General features: G+C 45.2%; 1 protein-coding gene and 1 pseudogene across 3 annotated transcripts in view; both read right to left on the bottom strand.

The window, feature by feature from the left end:
• LOC144819324 (uncharacterized) overlaps nt 1–16,325 on the bottom strand; it is a 1,068,202-nt gene that overhangs the window by 662,852 nt on the left and 389,025 nt on the right. The window lies entirely within an intron of this gene.
• LOC144820825 (28S ribosomal RNA) lies at nt 14,849–15,588 on the bottom strand (annotated as a pseudogene).

The following is a 16,325-nucleotide window of genomic DNA, read 5'->3' on the forward strand; positions in this document are numbered from 1 at the left end:
TCCAAGCTTTTTCAAAGTGACTTATAAAGACAGAACTTTTACTTTTGAAGACCCGGCTAATCTTTGGAAATTCATTCACATTCACAAAGGAGAAGCTATGGAACTGAGTAAGCCTTAATTGTTTTCATATTTGTTCTCTTCCCTGTTTCTTAGGTCTTCCCTGTGCAGTTCCCGATGCTGATGTTTATATACATGTTCTCCTTATGTTTTGTCATGTATGATTCACTCCGTTCATTGTCTGGTAAGTTCCCTTCCATTTTGTTTCGTATTTTTACCATTTTATCCTTAATCTCTTATCTCTTCTTTTTGTTCCATTAGTAAACTTACCCTTACTCGGTGTACCCCCTTTGGAGTGGCTGTCTTGTTCTTTGCATCCCCCTCCCTCATTAATGTTCTTCTTGTTTTTGATCACTATGACTAAAGCCTCCTGGCTGTTCGTCATCTTTTCTTTGTTAACTCTTTCTGAAAGACTATGCTCCCCTCTCCATTTCCTCTTCTGTCCCCTTTTCCTTTTCTTTCTCCCCTCGCCTTCTCTTGCCTCTTCGCTCTTGCTTCCACTGCATCTCTTTTTTCTATTTCATGCTTATGGTACTTCATTACTCTCTCCTTTTTTGTTTTTATGGATACATCAAGCTAGCAACTCTATTTTCCTTCCTCTTTGTTTTTTCTAGTCTTCCGCTCCTTATTCGTTTTTACATATCTCGACTTTTTTATATGTATGCTTTTTTCCGACACCGGCATATACTTTTTTTGATTGGTTTCTTACATCTTTTTTTCTACTCACTCTTTAAGTTTCTTTTACTTTTATGTTTATTTTTACTTACATTTTCTTGGTGAATGGCCATTGTGTAATTTCATGGAATGTTAAAGGTATTCTTAATCCTGTTAAAAAACAGCAAATCTTGTATCACCTTGCTAAATTGAAATGTCATGAAGCATTATTACAAGAAACACACCTCAAATTACAAGATCTGTCTTCAATGCGCAAACAGTGGGTAGGGGAGGTTTTCTGCTCCCCGGCATTGAATAATAAGAATGGAGTGAATAATAAGAATGGTGTTGTTATTTTGATTCATTAGTCTTTAAATATTCAGTTACAAAATGAATTCCATGATACTAATGGTAGATGGCTGTTTTTGAATAGGAAAGTTAACAACACTCAACTCTCTTTTTGTAATGTTTATGGCCCTAATGCCATTGATTTTTCTTTTAGGAATGATTTTTCTATTCTTCTCTAGTCCCATGCCACTGATAGTTTGATTGTGGGTGGCGATTGTAACCAACTTATGGATCCCTTCCTAGATCGGAAATCTCAAACTACATATATCCCAAACAAGATGCAGAAGACTTTTCATAAGGTTATCACCTCTAGAGGACTGGTAGATTCATGGAGAACCTATCACCCAGATGTCTTAGAATATTCCTTTTTCTCCCCTGTTTATAGATCTCACTCCCTTATAAACTACATATTCTCACTCAACATGCTCTTCAATTCATGACTAATACAGAAATTGGCTCCATTCTTATTTCAGATCACACCCCATCATTTTAGATATGGAATATCCTTCACTTGCCCCTACATCTCGTCGCTGGCGTTTCAACAATTCCCTTCTCCTGGATTCTAAATTTGTTGAACAATTCACGCTTTTTATACAGGAATTCTTTTACAATAATCTCTCCTCTGCTTCTCAATACCATTTTATTTGGGATGCCTTCAAAGCTACTGCCAGGGGTTTCATAATTGAATTTGTATCCTTGAAAAAAAAGAGAGCACTTATGGACTCAACTCTCATCCGAAAGCAAATTAAAGCTTTAGAACATAAATACTTCACCATCAACTGTCCCGACACATTGTCCAGTCTTATCAAAACAAAAATGCAATATCATAAACAATCTTGGGATTCCGCTTGTAATAATCTCCTCAAATTCAATGTTAAAATGTACGGTGGTCGGAATAAGGCAGGTAGATCTTTAGCCAATTACCTTAAAATCAAAAAACTAAAATCTAAAATTGTGGTCAATACAGATAACTCTGGAGTTCGGCACATTACAGATGTTAAGATTCTCAATTGCTTTACTGAATACCTCCTATTATATTCCAACGTCCATCCCTTCTCCTGAACAAATTGATTCCTTTTTTCAAACTATTCCCAAATCTCCTGAAGATTACATTGATCTCACATCTTTGGATGTTCCCATCTTGGAACAGGAAATAATTAATGCCATCAACCTCTTACCCAAAGACAAATAACCTGGCCCAGATGGTTTCACAGTTCTATTTTTTCTTCATTGTATACAACTTCTATTTCCTCAGTTATTCTCATTGATAAGTCATTTTCTTACCATCGGCGAATCACGAGGTTCTTTCACCCAGGCAAAGTTATGTTTGATCCCTAAAAAAGATAAAGACCCCTCCCTCTCTTTGTAAAAACTACAGGCCCATTTCCCTCATTAACAAAGACTGTAAAATATTTGCTAAAATACTTACCCTCCGCATCAATAAGGTAATCCAGACCTCATCAATATTTACACATCAGCGTTCGTCAAAGGACGATCTATCACAGATATCTTGACAACCTTCCTCAATATTATCCACCTGGCTTCTAAAATGGATTCACCAGTTGCTGCCATTACATTAGATGCTGAGGAAGCATTTGACAGGGTATACTGGGAATTTATCTTTGACGCATTGAAATGGCACGACTTCATGCCTCCTATTATTAAATACATTCTATTGTTATACCCTGCCCCCTCTACCTCCATATGGGTAAATGGCTGTTTATCTAAATATTTTCCACTCCTTATAGGAACTGGCAGGGCTGCCCTCTTACCCCACTCTTATTTATTCTCGCTTTAAAACCCTTCTTAGAGAAACTTAGACGTTCATCACACTATACAGGTCTCCAATTTAAAAATATCAACATCAAATTCACTGCTTATCCAGACGACATTCTGTTATATATCTCCAATCCGTCTACTTCTTTGCCGGCTCTCTTCTCCTTGTTTCACGATTATTCTATAGTTTCTGGCTATAGATTAAACATTGATTAATCCGAAGTCCTGCCTTTAAATAAACACTGCCTATCCCATATGTTTCATGGCTCAGGGTTTCAGCAAAACTCCAAAAGATTCAAATGCTTAGGCATTCTATATGCTAATAGCATTAGGGAAACTATTAAAATCAACCTTGCTGACATACTCAAAAAGCTCTCTGTCCTTATTGAAAGCTGGCACCCACTTTTCTTATCCGGGTTGGGTAGATTGGCTACAATTAAAATGATGCTCCTTCCAATTATCAATTTTTATCTTTCTATACTTCCGGATTCCCTCCCGCTCAACTTTTTTAGTACCATTAATCGCTCCTTGATCAAATTTCTGTGGAACAATCGCAAGGCCAGGATTTCACTTTCTTGTCTCCAACAATCCAAAGAGTTAGGTGGAGTCAATTTTCCTAATCTCAGACATTACCACTCTACTTTCACCCTGAAACAAATATGGACTTTTTTTAACTGAGTCCACCTATAACGGCTTGGAGCTTGTTAGAACAAGCTCAAAACACACCTTTTTCTTTTATTACAGCTACCCGTTTATCCCAACTCCCGGAGTGTTTCTCCTCACCTACCTTTCCTCATTCCAAAGCACTCGCAACCTCTATGCTCAGAACTCATCTCAACTCCGCGGATCAACTCTCTTGCACATCAATATGGTATAATAAATCTTTAAAGATTAACAACAGAGCTCTATCCTGGAAGGAATGGATTGACAAAGGCATCATTACTCTAGACCACTTGTTAAAGGATGGATCCCCTATGGACTTTTCGGATATCCGAGAGTCTTATGGTATCTCCTCTACACATGCACTTCATTACCCCTTACTTAGGGCGTACCTGATTTGTCTCCTTTCCCAGGGTTATTCCTCTGACACACCTGACCAGGCTCACCCCTCCCCACTTGATTTTTCTACCCAGTTTAAAGCAGCTGTTATTTAAAAGGTACTATCCTGTTTTGTGGATGCTAGATTCAAATCCAACTTAGAACCTCTATGGGAGAAAGACTTGGCCCGGGATTTTTCGTTTCAAACATGGGACTCCCAGGATTTTTCGTTTCAAACCTGGGACTCCATTTGGTCATAAAGACATGCTTCTTCACGCTCAGCTAGCACAACGCAGACTTGATATTACTTTTATAATAGACTTTTTTTCACCCCTACTGATCTGCACAAATTGAAGTTGTTAGACTCCGAAAAATGTTGGTCTTGTTCCCACGAGAATAGTGACTTCCTTCATATGTTCTTCCACTACCCTTTTGTTAAGTTTTTCTGGTCTCGTATATGGTTAAAATTGAATGAAATATTATCTACCAACGTTTCTTTTGATATTGTACATGTGTTTTTGGGTAGTTCTTTGCCTATCTGGGATGCTGAGCAGTGTGGGTAAATTTGTAGACTTGTTTTTAGCTATTTCCTTTCAGATTATCACCACTAACTGGAAGGACACCTCTAAACTTTCGTATCAAGCTTGGTGGAACTTGCTTTGTCACCATCACAGGCTTGATGGTGCCCATGCCACTTCACTACCTCTGTTGATCAAAAAAGACTTGTTGTGGTCACCACTAACCTCTTTTCTTTCTAGGTTGGCTACTTGATTTCACTTGTATCTATGGTACCAATTTTATCTTTTTACAATTCATAATGTTTAACTGTTTCCCAATATTATGCATAATTGTTTTAACTTCTGATGCATTTCCATTCTCTCCTCTTTCCCCCCTTCTTTTCTTTCTAATAATAATAATCCACATTTGTAAAGCGCACAATCACCCGTAAGGGTCTCTAGGCGCTGGGGGCCGTCGGGAAGATTAAGCAAGCTATTGCCCAGAGTCACATGGTGCTGTGCTAAACTGCCACCGGTGCCGGGGATCGATCCGTGATCCCCATATTCCGAAGTCAGTCGCCCTAGCCGCGGCGCCACACCTCTTCCCTCTTTCTCTTCTCTTCCTCTCTTTAAATTCAACATGTTAAAATGCATTTACTCTATGTACAAGTTTTCCCTTTCGAGGGCTTTATTTGCATTGTTGTCATATATACATTTTACTTCTATTTTCTGCTACATGACCATGTACTGATGTTTTACTTTGTTTATTATATCAATAAAGCATTCTAAACTTCAAAAAAGAAAGCACAGGTCTCTCCAATGTAGTACTCGCACCAGACAAGGGGTGTTCTTCAATAAAGAGTTGCACACAGTCCTCCTGAACCCTATCATTATTTAATTTTCTTCCCTTAATTCAGGAAATCCATACCAGAATGTAGCACAATGAGAGCCTGATACAGAATTAGGTGAACATGGTACTCTGCCACAGACATGGCAGAGTATCCTGTTAGCCAAACTGACTTCTTTTGAGTTCTCTCTATTATGCTAGGCGGACCCTCATGATTCCAGCGACGGTGCCACCAATGGTTCTTTGAATAAATTCAGTTTCCAACACAAAAAATTATTTTGACACATATCAACAGATTAAGCTGTTAGATTTTATTTACACAACAAAATCTGCCTGCTCAAACCATGAATGTTACTAGAAATGAAAACATTTACTAGAAGCACCTTTCACAAACCTTTTTAAAGGATTAATGGAAAAATTAAGCAAATAAACTGATAATGCAAGAAGGTAGAATGCAGTTTCCTTAAACTGAAAACTGATATTGCTCCTTTAAAGAAGCACACACAACCATTATCTTATCATGCCTGTAAACTGCATTTCCTGAGCTCGTTTTTAGATTGTGAAATTCATTGTTTTCAATATAAAATTAAAAGGGACCTCCTCTGTTTCCTGGCTTTTCATTGGTTCCTCCTGTACTTGACACTTACTTTTCATTCATTTCTATTGGATGTAGCATTTTTTCCTGCATTCCCTGCTTGTTCCTCATCTGCTTCCCTTATAAGTTTCCCGTAACAGAAATACTGTTAACATCGCCTTGGTGTAACTATTTTTTCATAAAGTTTTGCCTCTTTCTTCTTTTTCATCTTGAGGCAGATTTATATAGTGCAACTTATCACCCGGAGAGATTAAGTGATTTGCCCAGAATCACAGGATGTTGTGCAGCCAAGACTCAAACAGGGATTCCCAGCTCTCGAGTCAGCAGCTCTGGCCACTGAGCCACATCCTCCCCACTCCCATGAGGCATGTCCTGCAATGTCGTGTTTCTTTTGAAGCAAACACCCCCCACTACGAGCAGACCCTGGATAACGGCTTGTTTAACAAGACCTCCGACGACGAGGTAGCAGCTCACTTCAACTGCATGGTAAGAGCTAGAGGTGCCTGGGGCGCAGTAGGAGGCGGCTTGTGCATTAGCTTGCACAGAGTGACCAGGCGTCCCGGACACTTCCTGCTTTCCAGGTTCTGATCCGGCATGCCAGCACTTTTTTTCCACAATGCTTGGAATCAGATTCTTTTTCATTTCCCCATGCCCTATATTTTTGATATTTCACAAGAATGGTGCTCGCTCCTATCTATTAAATGGCGAATCTGCTAAGTCAAATGTGTGAACCAGGAGGAAAGTTATGTTTTCAGTCAGGGCTTTAAGTGGGATAAAGAAACTGGAGAGGGTTTCTCAAAGGGGCAGGGCCAATGTAATTAAGGGTATGGCTTAACAAAATCTAGTCTAAAAAGCTATGCTTAGCGGAACGTGCCGTCCGACTGGCATTTTGCTGTTTCTGTCATTGCATTCAGATATATAATACAACAAGTAACATTACACCTACAACAAGCCAGGACTATTGGCTTTGTCGATGGTTGTTAGTTGTATATAATAAATAAGCAACAACTAAGGTTTCATTGAACCGAACATGGGAAATGCTTCAGTTCTGAAATGATGCGACTGTGAAAGAACTATAACTTTTCGAAGTTACATCAAAGGCAGTGAAGGGGGTGCTCCTGCAGAGTTAAGATTTTTTTTTACCATCCTGACGGTGTGGGAAAAAATGGAGATCCCGATAGGGACCCATCTCAGCACCTGCTTTTTAGATCTACTGGTGCCAGTAACAATAGCAAGTACTTCCCTTACAAATACTAGTCACCGGTCGGTGGGTGTTCCCGGCAGGGGCGGAGGACAGCCTTTTCTCTGTTTTGTTTCAAAGCTGACTCCAGACATTTATGTACATTTCGCAAAGGTAACATGACATTTCACACAGGCTGAGAAATTAGCTGAAAGGAACAAACACGCTTTCCTTCTAAAAATACAGCACGCTGGTGTTCTTTCACATATTCATTGTGTTTCATCCGAAGGCGGCGGCTCCTCCATGTAGGCGGAGGAGCGTCGGCTCACCACTTTGTCGCAGTGTGAGAAGCAGAAACATAAAATGGTATTATAATTACCATTTTATGTTTCTGCTTCTCGCACCTCAAGAAAGCAGAAGGGTTTGGTTGGGCATGCAGCCTACATGGAGAAAATGGGGAGGGAGGCTGCCTGGTTCCTGTGTGGAGGAGAGGACGCGGAACGACGCGGGACCGGGCCGCAAAGGTAAATTACATTTTTAAAATGTTTTTAAAATAAAAAACACCCCTCCCTGCGCTATCCCCCCACCAGCGAGTCATGTTGGCCGCAACTCTGAAAATGGCTTTAATGAAATCTTTAAGATTCTCTTTCGAATCTTCCTGGGTGCCTGATGTTCTTCTTTTGCTTTTCTCCCTCTTTGTACCACCTAATTTGCTGTTGAGGCTATTCTCTTGATGTATCATGGAGTAAGAGCGCATAGGCGAAACCTAATGCATTTTTAAAGCTTCTTTTACATTAACCTACAATTCTAATTACTTGGCAACAGTGTTTCTGTTCTTTCTACCAAGAGAAAGGAACGCTTGCTTATGGCTAAATTGAAGATTTCCTGAAGGAGAACCAAGATTACAGCTAAATAACTTCCCCTTTAGGGGAACATTATTCATAGTCCTAAGCAATGAACAGAGTACTGAGCCAACAGCTTTAAAATAGCAGTGAAAAAAATAACAGAGATCAATATGTAGTACCCAAGCAGTTCTTCAAATAAGTCTGGCCTACATGTTTTTCAGCCCTGGAATCTGAGTTGAGACAATAGTGCCTTGTAAAAGTGTGGACAAATATCCTGGTAGGTGCCTTGAAGATATATACAATAGGCTTGTTAGATCCTAGTGAACAGTGATCAGAATTCATGCCCTGTGCCCATGAAGACGCAGGGCATGCGCAGAGGGTACTGTACCTAGTACTTATTGGGACAGGTCACAGGCTGTAGCCGACAGGAACTGGCAGAATGTCACTGAGCACAGATTGTGACCGAAGAACATAGCTTATGTCCATTGCCACTTAGGGCAGTGGTATCTGTGCATTACTGATGGTAGAAAATTAGGCAGGGTTGCGGTTGGTTGCAGCGGTATTGAACCATGTTGTGTACACAGTGCCTCTTGCACATAGCCACAGGCCATGTCTAGTGGGAAATAAGGGCAAGTAATCAGACCACACTTTTTGGTTTAAGGCTAACCCTAATGACCAGTGCTCACAATGCAGATGGTGCCAGAATGGGCCTAGGCTCAGGACCTGAGCAAACGTCATGCCTGTACGCACTGCAGCTGGTTAAGGCAGAAGGTCTTTCCCAAGAAGTGCTGACTTAAGAGGTGCTGAACATGGGGTTTATCCATAGTCCATATCCTTAGCTCCGAGCCTACTTAGCATGACTCTTCAGGCTAGGGTACTGCATACAGAGCTTGCTTGCCCAAAAGCAAACCGAAATGCCCAAGGGCCATGCTCTGCACCCAGTGCCCACTGGCACAGCCAGAGCCTAGAGTAAAGAGCAAGCCAACGCCTTAATCAAATGTAAACAGGTTTAAAGACAGTATTAGGCCACTCAAAACACAGGACAGGGTAATGGACGCAAAATCCAATTTACTATAAATATTGAATTTGCAACTGAAAAACAGAAGAACATTCTCCCTCCTATGCTGAACTGATCAGAAAATAGCATGGAGACGACCTTGGAAAAGGAACCATAGCCAAACAATTCATCTTGAGACACATGTCCTTAGAAGAGAAGATGGAATAGAACAACAAGGGACAACTCTACACAAACTAAGCTGGGTGAAATGATAAACATGATTACGGACGTTCTAGCATTCCAGAATGGGGGCAACAGTCCTACTTTTACTTCTGATGGTAGAAGACGACCATAAACTCCAAACAGACAGGGAAAACCCTAGAGAATAACCTAACCAGGCAAGAGCAAAAGAGAGCCAAAGAATTTGGCTTTCTGTGATAACGGAATGAGCTTTGGAAACACTGCATGAAGTAATGTGAGAAACCACACATACTGGCCATATTCCGTTTTCTGGTGTGGTTATCAAGACAAAGAGTAGGCGCGCTAGCAGCCACCACATAAAGTCTTCCCCACCTTGGACAAAAGATTCAGTGGTTCTCCATGATTCCGGTTGCACATAACACCAGAGATGAGGGTGTCCTCAATTAAGTGATTGATTGGGTATTTAATACCCATTTTATATCGTCCACTTAAAAACTTTGTCTCTCAGAACTGAGGATTTAATAAACAAAAAGAAAAGAATCAACTTGGCTGTTTAAATTAAGACATACCGTTTTGACTTCGTCAATTAGCACATCACCATCAGTTTTTTATTTGATCGACATGTAATTTTACCTGAAAGGGATGTTGTCAATCCCTTATACACTTTGTTGTCCTGAAGAAGGTGGGGTTTTTAATTCCATGACAACCGAAACGTGTCAACGCTGTTCTTTGTACTGAATCCACCCACGAGAGTGACTATCGCAAAAAACTAAAGAGGAGTGATATTAGGAACTCTACGTTAAATGTTGGATCAGGTGGTTTAACAGTATTGTAAACTGTGCAGTAGGGCGTCTCCCTGTTTTTAGTTTTAAAGTGTTTTTAATCCATGCTTACTGTGTATAATGTGATGTCATTCACATTTAATATTTTGTTTTTATGAATGCTTCATTTCCTATAACGAAGGAAAAGTCCAACAGTTCCTATTGTATTTTTGATTTATTATATTGTGTATTAATTGTTTGTACAATACACCGGCATTGTGTATGCCTGCAGGGATGATAGAAAATTGCCATATATTCACTGCGATTTATAATATTTTAGTTATGACCTTGGGTTTTTATGTATATGAATAAAGCCCTTTTCTGATACCACACTCTTGGGTCTGGTGGAATCTTAGCGATATAATCTGTATGTGTGGGTATTCCCTATTCATAAGGATTGAACAATTTGAGTGAATCCGTGTTTGAGTGAACTTTAGGTATTCTCTTTTGGACTTGGGACAGTACTTCTTTTCACTTTCTGTGATAACTGCAGTAATAAAACATATATGGCATGAACCTGCAATAAAGCTGCTAACTATAACAAGGTTGGTAAGCATTATTTAAGAATATGCAAACTAGTTCGAAGCTGTGGTGAAACAGGACAGAGGTTCATGCCAAAAGCATCCTAATCTTATAGGAATGTGAAATCCATGCATGTATGTTTATGGAATTTCTATAGCATGAACCTCGCCAAAAGGCTACAGAGCATTGTACATGGTCAAAATAAACTTACATTTGAAGAGTTCTGATAACTGCCCAGAGGAAGTCAGACCCCTTAAAACAGCAGCGCTCTAGTTAGACTGGCTGGAAAAAACTTGGATATACCAGTAAAGATTGAGGCAAGAGTGAAAACAAGTCTCTTGGATGGCCAAATGCCCCTTAGGATTGACCCACATTGCAGGAAATACTTGAACCATTTACTCTTGCACTTATTGGAACTTATCTCCACTTTATGCTAGAATCTCTCTTTGTGAATATATCTATTACATTATGGTGATGACATGCATTGCACAGGAAGTTCCTGGATTGCAGAAAAACCTGTACACCTTAGCAAAAATTTGCAGTAATGAAAGAAAGCAACCTCAAGATTTCAAGTTGTAAAAATTTCAATATATTCTGAAGAAGGAGAAGGAATCTTGTGAATTCCCCGAAGGAATTGTGGGAAGGATTATTTTCCAAAGACCACAACTATTGACAATATCACTGAAAATTAAGAAGGAGTGTTTGGAAGAGTTTGTTCCTACAACTCTCAAGAAAAGTGGCATACATATAGTCTCCATTCTAGCTTTTCGTTTTAACTTAGCATCATTTCATATTAGTGGTTTGCACATGTTTTCACTAATACAAGAATGTGCCATGGACACATTTATTCCTGATAGACAATGTTGATCGGTAGTTTGCACATTCAGATCCAGGGTCGCACAATTCAGAACACAAAGCATTGTTTTATTAGCTGTGCTCGTAGGAGACTACTCCTCTGCCTCAGACAAATTCAAACTTAGTTCTTCTGAAACTCTGGCACAATGTGATAAGCTTATCATTTTATTATTTAAACAGCATGCTAAAGCCGGTGGGAGGTTCACTTCCCACCAGAGTGATCATAAAATACTGATGTGAGCTGTGACTGAGATGCAGATCCACTATCCCCCAACCTTCAATCAGTGAAGGAAGATAGCTGTGCAAGAGGAGTGTACGGGCTTGCACATTCAGGTGGGAGTGCATTTGTTAATGCACTGAGGCCAGCTTCCTGACATACAATATCAAGGTATGGGGTTAGATCATTCCAATAAGCCTGGCCGAAAGGCACTCCCAACATGCTCTCTTTATCATAGAAGAACTAGTAACAGAAAGGAGTAAAGTTAGTAATATTATGATCAATTAACATGGTTTAATTGTTTGTGTTTTTCACCATTCTAACACTACTTATAACAATGTGTCTCATATTTTTGATTTTCGCAGTTCACGTTTTGTTAGGGGCGGGCACAAAACTCTGCTCCGCCAGCGGACTGTGCAGAGATTTGCCTACTTTGCACTCCGCTGAGAATGCGGCCCGGTCCCTGCTTCTGAACCCAGCCAGGTTAGGTGAGCCTGCCCTGGCCCTGTTAAACCACTGTCCCCATCGCACGGACCCTTGACTGGCTTGCAGGACCGGGGGGCTCCCGCACCCCAGGGCCTGCTGGACAGAGCTCAGCCCCGGGCTCAGTCCCAGCTTCTGAACCCGAGGCCAGGCCGGGGAGATCCTCACCGGGCCCGATGGACCCCCTGTCCCCAGTGCCCGGACCCTCGGCTGGCGTGCAGGACAGGGGGCTCCCAGACCCCAGGGCGACCCAGACGGAGCTCAAGCCCCAGGCCCGGTCCCAGCTTCAAACCATTGGCCAGGCCGGGGAGAGCCTCCCCGGAACCTCTGCTCCGCCAGTGGACTGTGCAGGGATTTGCCTACTTTGCACTCCGCTGAGAATGCGGCCCGGTCCCTGCTTCTGAACCCAGCCAGGTTAGGTGAGCCTGCCCTGGCCCCGATAAACCACTGTCCCCATCGCACGGACCCTTGACTGGCTTGCAGGACCGGGGGGCTCCCGCACCCCAGGGCCTGCTGGACAGAGCTCAGCCCCGGGCTCAGTCCCAGCTTCTGAACCCGAGGCCAGGCCGGGGAGATCCTCACCGGGCCCGATGGACCCCCTGTCCCCAGTGCCCGGACCCTCGGCTGGCTTGCAGGACAGGGGGCTCCCAGACCCCAGGGCGACCCAGACGGAGCTCAAGCCCCAGGCCCGGTCCCAGCTTCAAACCATTGGCCAGGCCAGGGAGAGCCTCCCCGGAACCTCTGCTCCGCCAGCGGACTGTGCAGAGATTTGCCTACTTTGCACTCCGCTGAGAATGCGGCCCGGTCCCTGCTTCTGAACCCAGCCAGGTTAGGTGAGCCTGCCCTGGCCCCGATAAACCACTGTCCCCATCGCACGGACCCTTGACTGGCTTGCAGGACCGGGGGGCTCCCGCACCCCAGGGCCTGCTGGACAGAGCTCAGCCCCGGGCTCAGTCCCAGCTTCTGAACCCGAGGCCAGGCCGGGGAGATCCTCACCGGGCCCGATGGACCCCCTGTCCCCAGTGCCCGGACCCTCGGCTGGCTTGCAGGACAGGGGGCTCCCAGACCCCAGGGCGACCCAGACGGAGCTCAAGCCCCAGGCCCGGTCCCAGCTTCAAACCATTGGCCAGGCCGGGGAGAGCCTCCCCGGAACCTCTGCTCCGCCAGCGGACTGTGCAGGGATTTGCCTACTTTGCACTCCGCTGAGAATGCGGCCCGGTCCCTGCTTCTGAACCCAGCCAGGTTAGGTGAGCCTGCCCTGGCCCCGATAAACCACTGTCCCTATCGCACGGACCCTTGACTGGCTTGCAGGACCGGGGGGCTCCCGCACCCCAGGGCCTGCTGGACAGAGCTCAGCCCCGGGCTCAGTCCCAGCTTCTGAACCCGAGGCCAGGCCGGGGAGATCCTCACCGGGCCCGATGGACCCCCCGTCCGCAGCGCCCGGACCCTCGGCTGGCTTGCAGGAAGAGGGGGCTCCCGCACCCTGGGGCCCACCACACGGCACTCAACCCTCGTGCCCGGTCCCAGCTTCCAAACCCTAGCCAGGCCAGAGAGAGACTCCCCAGGACCCGATGGACCCGCGTCCCCAGCACCCGGGGCTACCGCATCCAGAGGCCTGCCAGATGAGGCTCAAGCCCTGAGCCCGGTCCCAGCTTCCAAACCCTAGCCAGGCCGGGGAGCGCCTCCACGCACCCCGGCCCCGATGGGACCCCCGTGCTTAGATGGACCCAGGTCCCCAGCAACCGGACCCTCGGCTGGCTTGCAGGACCAGGGGGCTCCCTCACCCCAGGGCCTGTCGGATGGAGCTCAAGCACCGGGCCCCGCTCTGAACCCAGCCAGGCCGGGGAGAACCTCCCCGGGCCCTGATGCAACCCCGTCCCCAACACCCGGACCCTCGGCTGGCTTGCAGGACCGGGGGTTCCTGCACCCCAGGGCCCGCCGGGTGGAGCTCAAGCCCTGGGCCCGGTGCATGCTACCGAACCCCGCCAGGCTGGGTTGACCCCCTGGCTGGCACGGGACATCCGCAAGTCGCTGCCATCCCAGACTGGGACCAAGCATCCCCTACTCAGGGCTTCTCCAAGCTCTCCAGGTGCTCCAGCTCCGGCTCAGACCCCCTTTCATGCAGGGCTGGCCTCTGCTGCTACTTGCCCCGGAGACAGCAGGGAGTTAGGCAGTCCTTCCCGCTCTGCAGCCAACCTGACCTGGCTACTGACTGTCACCCCCCACACCCAGACACTTGGGTGGGTGTGTCTTCCACTTTCCTGGAGCCCGGGGAGCAGGAACCAAGGAGGCTTAAGCCTAGGCCACGTCCTCTCCCCGCCGGCCTGCCCGGGGAGCCCATTATCCTCATCTATTAGGCCCCCACACAGTGGAGGCTTACAGAACCCTGGGGAAGGGCAAAAGTTGGAGTTAGGGCGGCCACCTGGTCACCCAGCCCGCAGGGTCATCTAGACCGCAGGGCCATCTGGTTGCCCGCCCCACAAGGCCATCTGGTCGCGCAGCCAGGCAACTAGATGGCTCGGGACGACCCAGCGCCCAGATGGCCTGAGACAGTCAGACCCAGTTGCCCTTGCAGTCCGACGACGGCGAGGGTGGCCAGGCACTCTGAGGCCGCTGCTCAGGAGGCTCCTTTCCTGGGGCTGCTGGCCTCCCTGCTCAACTTGGGTGGGAGCGGCATGAAGGGGGGCCCGGCCCACCCAGGCTGTCTGGTCACCCTGCTAACCCACAAGGAATGGTGGCCCCCTTCCCCAGAGCCCCTGTGATGGAGGGTACATGGTGGAGGCATCCTCCCACGGGCCAGTGTCGCACCTTCCGCATTCCTCCCACCGGCCAGGCGGCAGAGGGATCCACCCCCGGGAGTGATAGAGGAGGGTGTCCGCGGGCGCCCACCATCGTCAACCGAACCTCCACGGCACTGCGGTATCATTATGGTTTAAGAGGGATTCTGACGTTCAGTAATAACCCCACACATGGTAGATTCGCCCCATTGCTCCTCAGCCAAGCGCATACACCAAATGTCTGTCTGTGCGGTTCCTCTTGTAGTGAGCAGGATGAGTACTGCAACTACACATCATCAGTATGGTAAAACTAACCTGTCTCACGATTGTCTAAACCGAGCTCACGTTCCCTATTAGTGGGTTAACAATCCAACGCTTGGTGAATTGTGCTTCACAATTATAGGAAGAGCTGACATCGAAGGATCAAAAAGCGATGTCGCTATGAACGCTTGGCCGCCACATCCAGTTATTCCTGTGGTAACTTTTCTGACACCTGCTTGAAACCCAAAAAGTCAGAAGGATCGTGAAGCCCCGCTTTCACAGTCTATATTCATACTGAAAATCGAGATCAGGTGAGCTTTTGCCCTTCTGCTCCACAGGAGGTTTCTGTCCTCCCTGAGCGCGCCTTAGGACACCTGCATTATCGTTTGACAAGTGTATCGCCCCAGTCAAACTCCCCACCTGCCACTGTCCCCAGAGTGGGTCGCGCCCGACAGATGCTCGGAGCCAGAAGCGAGAGCCCCATGGAAAAAACGATAAGAGCAGTGGTATTTCACTGGCGACCGGAGGGCCTCCCACTTATCTTACACCTCTCATGTCTCTTTACAGTGCCAGACTAGAGTCAAGCTCAACAGGGCTTTCTTTCCCCGCTGATTCTGCCAACCCCGTTCCCTTGGCTGTGGTTTCGCTAGATAGTAGGTCGGGACATTGGGAATCTTGTTCATCCATTCATATGCGTCACTAATTAGATGACAAGGCATTTGGCTATTTCTGTACCACCTCACGGTGGCTCATTCTGGGTTATTATGCTGTTCATCAGTGTCAAATCGGTTTTGCTTCCAACAATACAACATTCTTTCGCTCTGGATTACAGCCACAATGAACGCTGTCCTCATTGGAACTGGGATCACGTACAGGCCAGAGATAGTACACCCTGCAGTACTAATCCAACAATTTAAAATTGTCTATGACCAATCCTGAGAATTTAAAGTATGATTAGCAGGACATCAATAATCAATGTGTGGTAATTATGTGTTTGTAATTATTTGAGACCTATTCATCATTCAAGACAATTCAATAAGTATGATGTACACGATTATATCTATTTATACATTTTTAAAAATACACAAATTGTACATCTAACTATAAAATTCTAAAAATTCACATCTACAAAATTCACATCTATACTAAATCTTGTGTCAACTATAAACTAATATGTTAAAACAATATGCTCTATAAGGGTGACGTGTGCTGCAAGAAAGTGTACATCTCAGTATAAGCTTGATACTCAATTGTCCATGAATACTTGGCACATTTTAACAGAGTGTGCATTAAAGTATCAGGCAAACATATTTCTTGAATGGGAATGACATTTGCAGACCTAGATCAGCCAGAA

Source organism: Lissotriton helveticus, chromosome 2_1 (genome assembly GCF_964261635.1).
Source record: "Lissotriton helveticus chromosome 2_1, aLisHel1.1, whole genome shotgun sequence".
In the NCBI taxonomy this organism is placed as follows: Eukaryota; Metazoa; Chordata; class Amphibia; order Caudata; family Salamandridae; genus Lissotriton; species Lissotriton helveticus.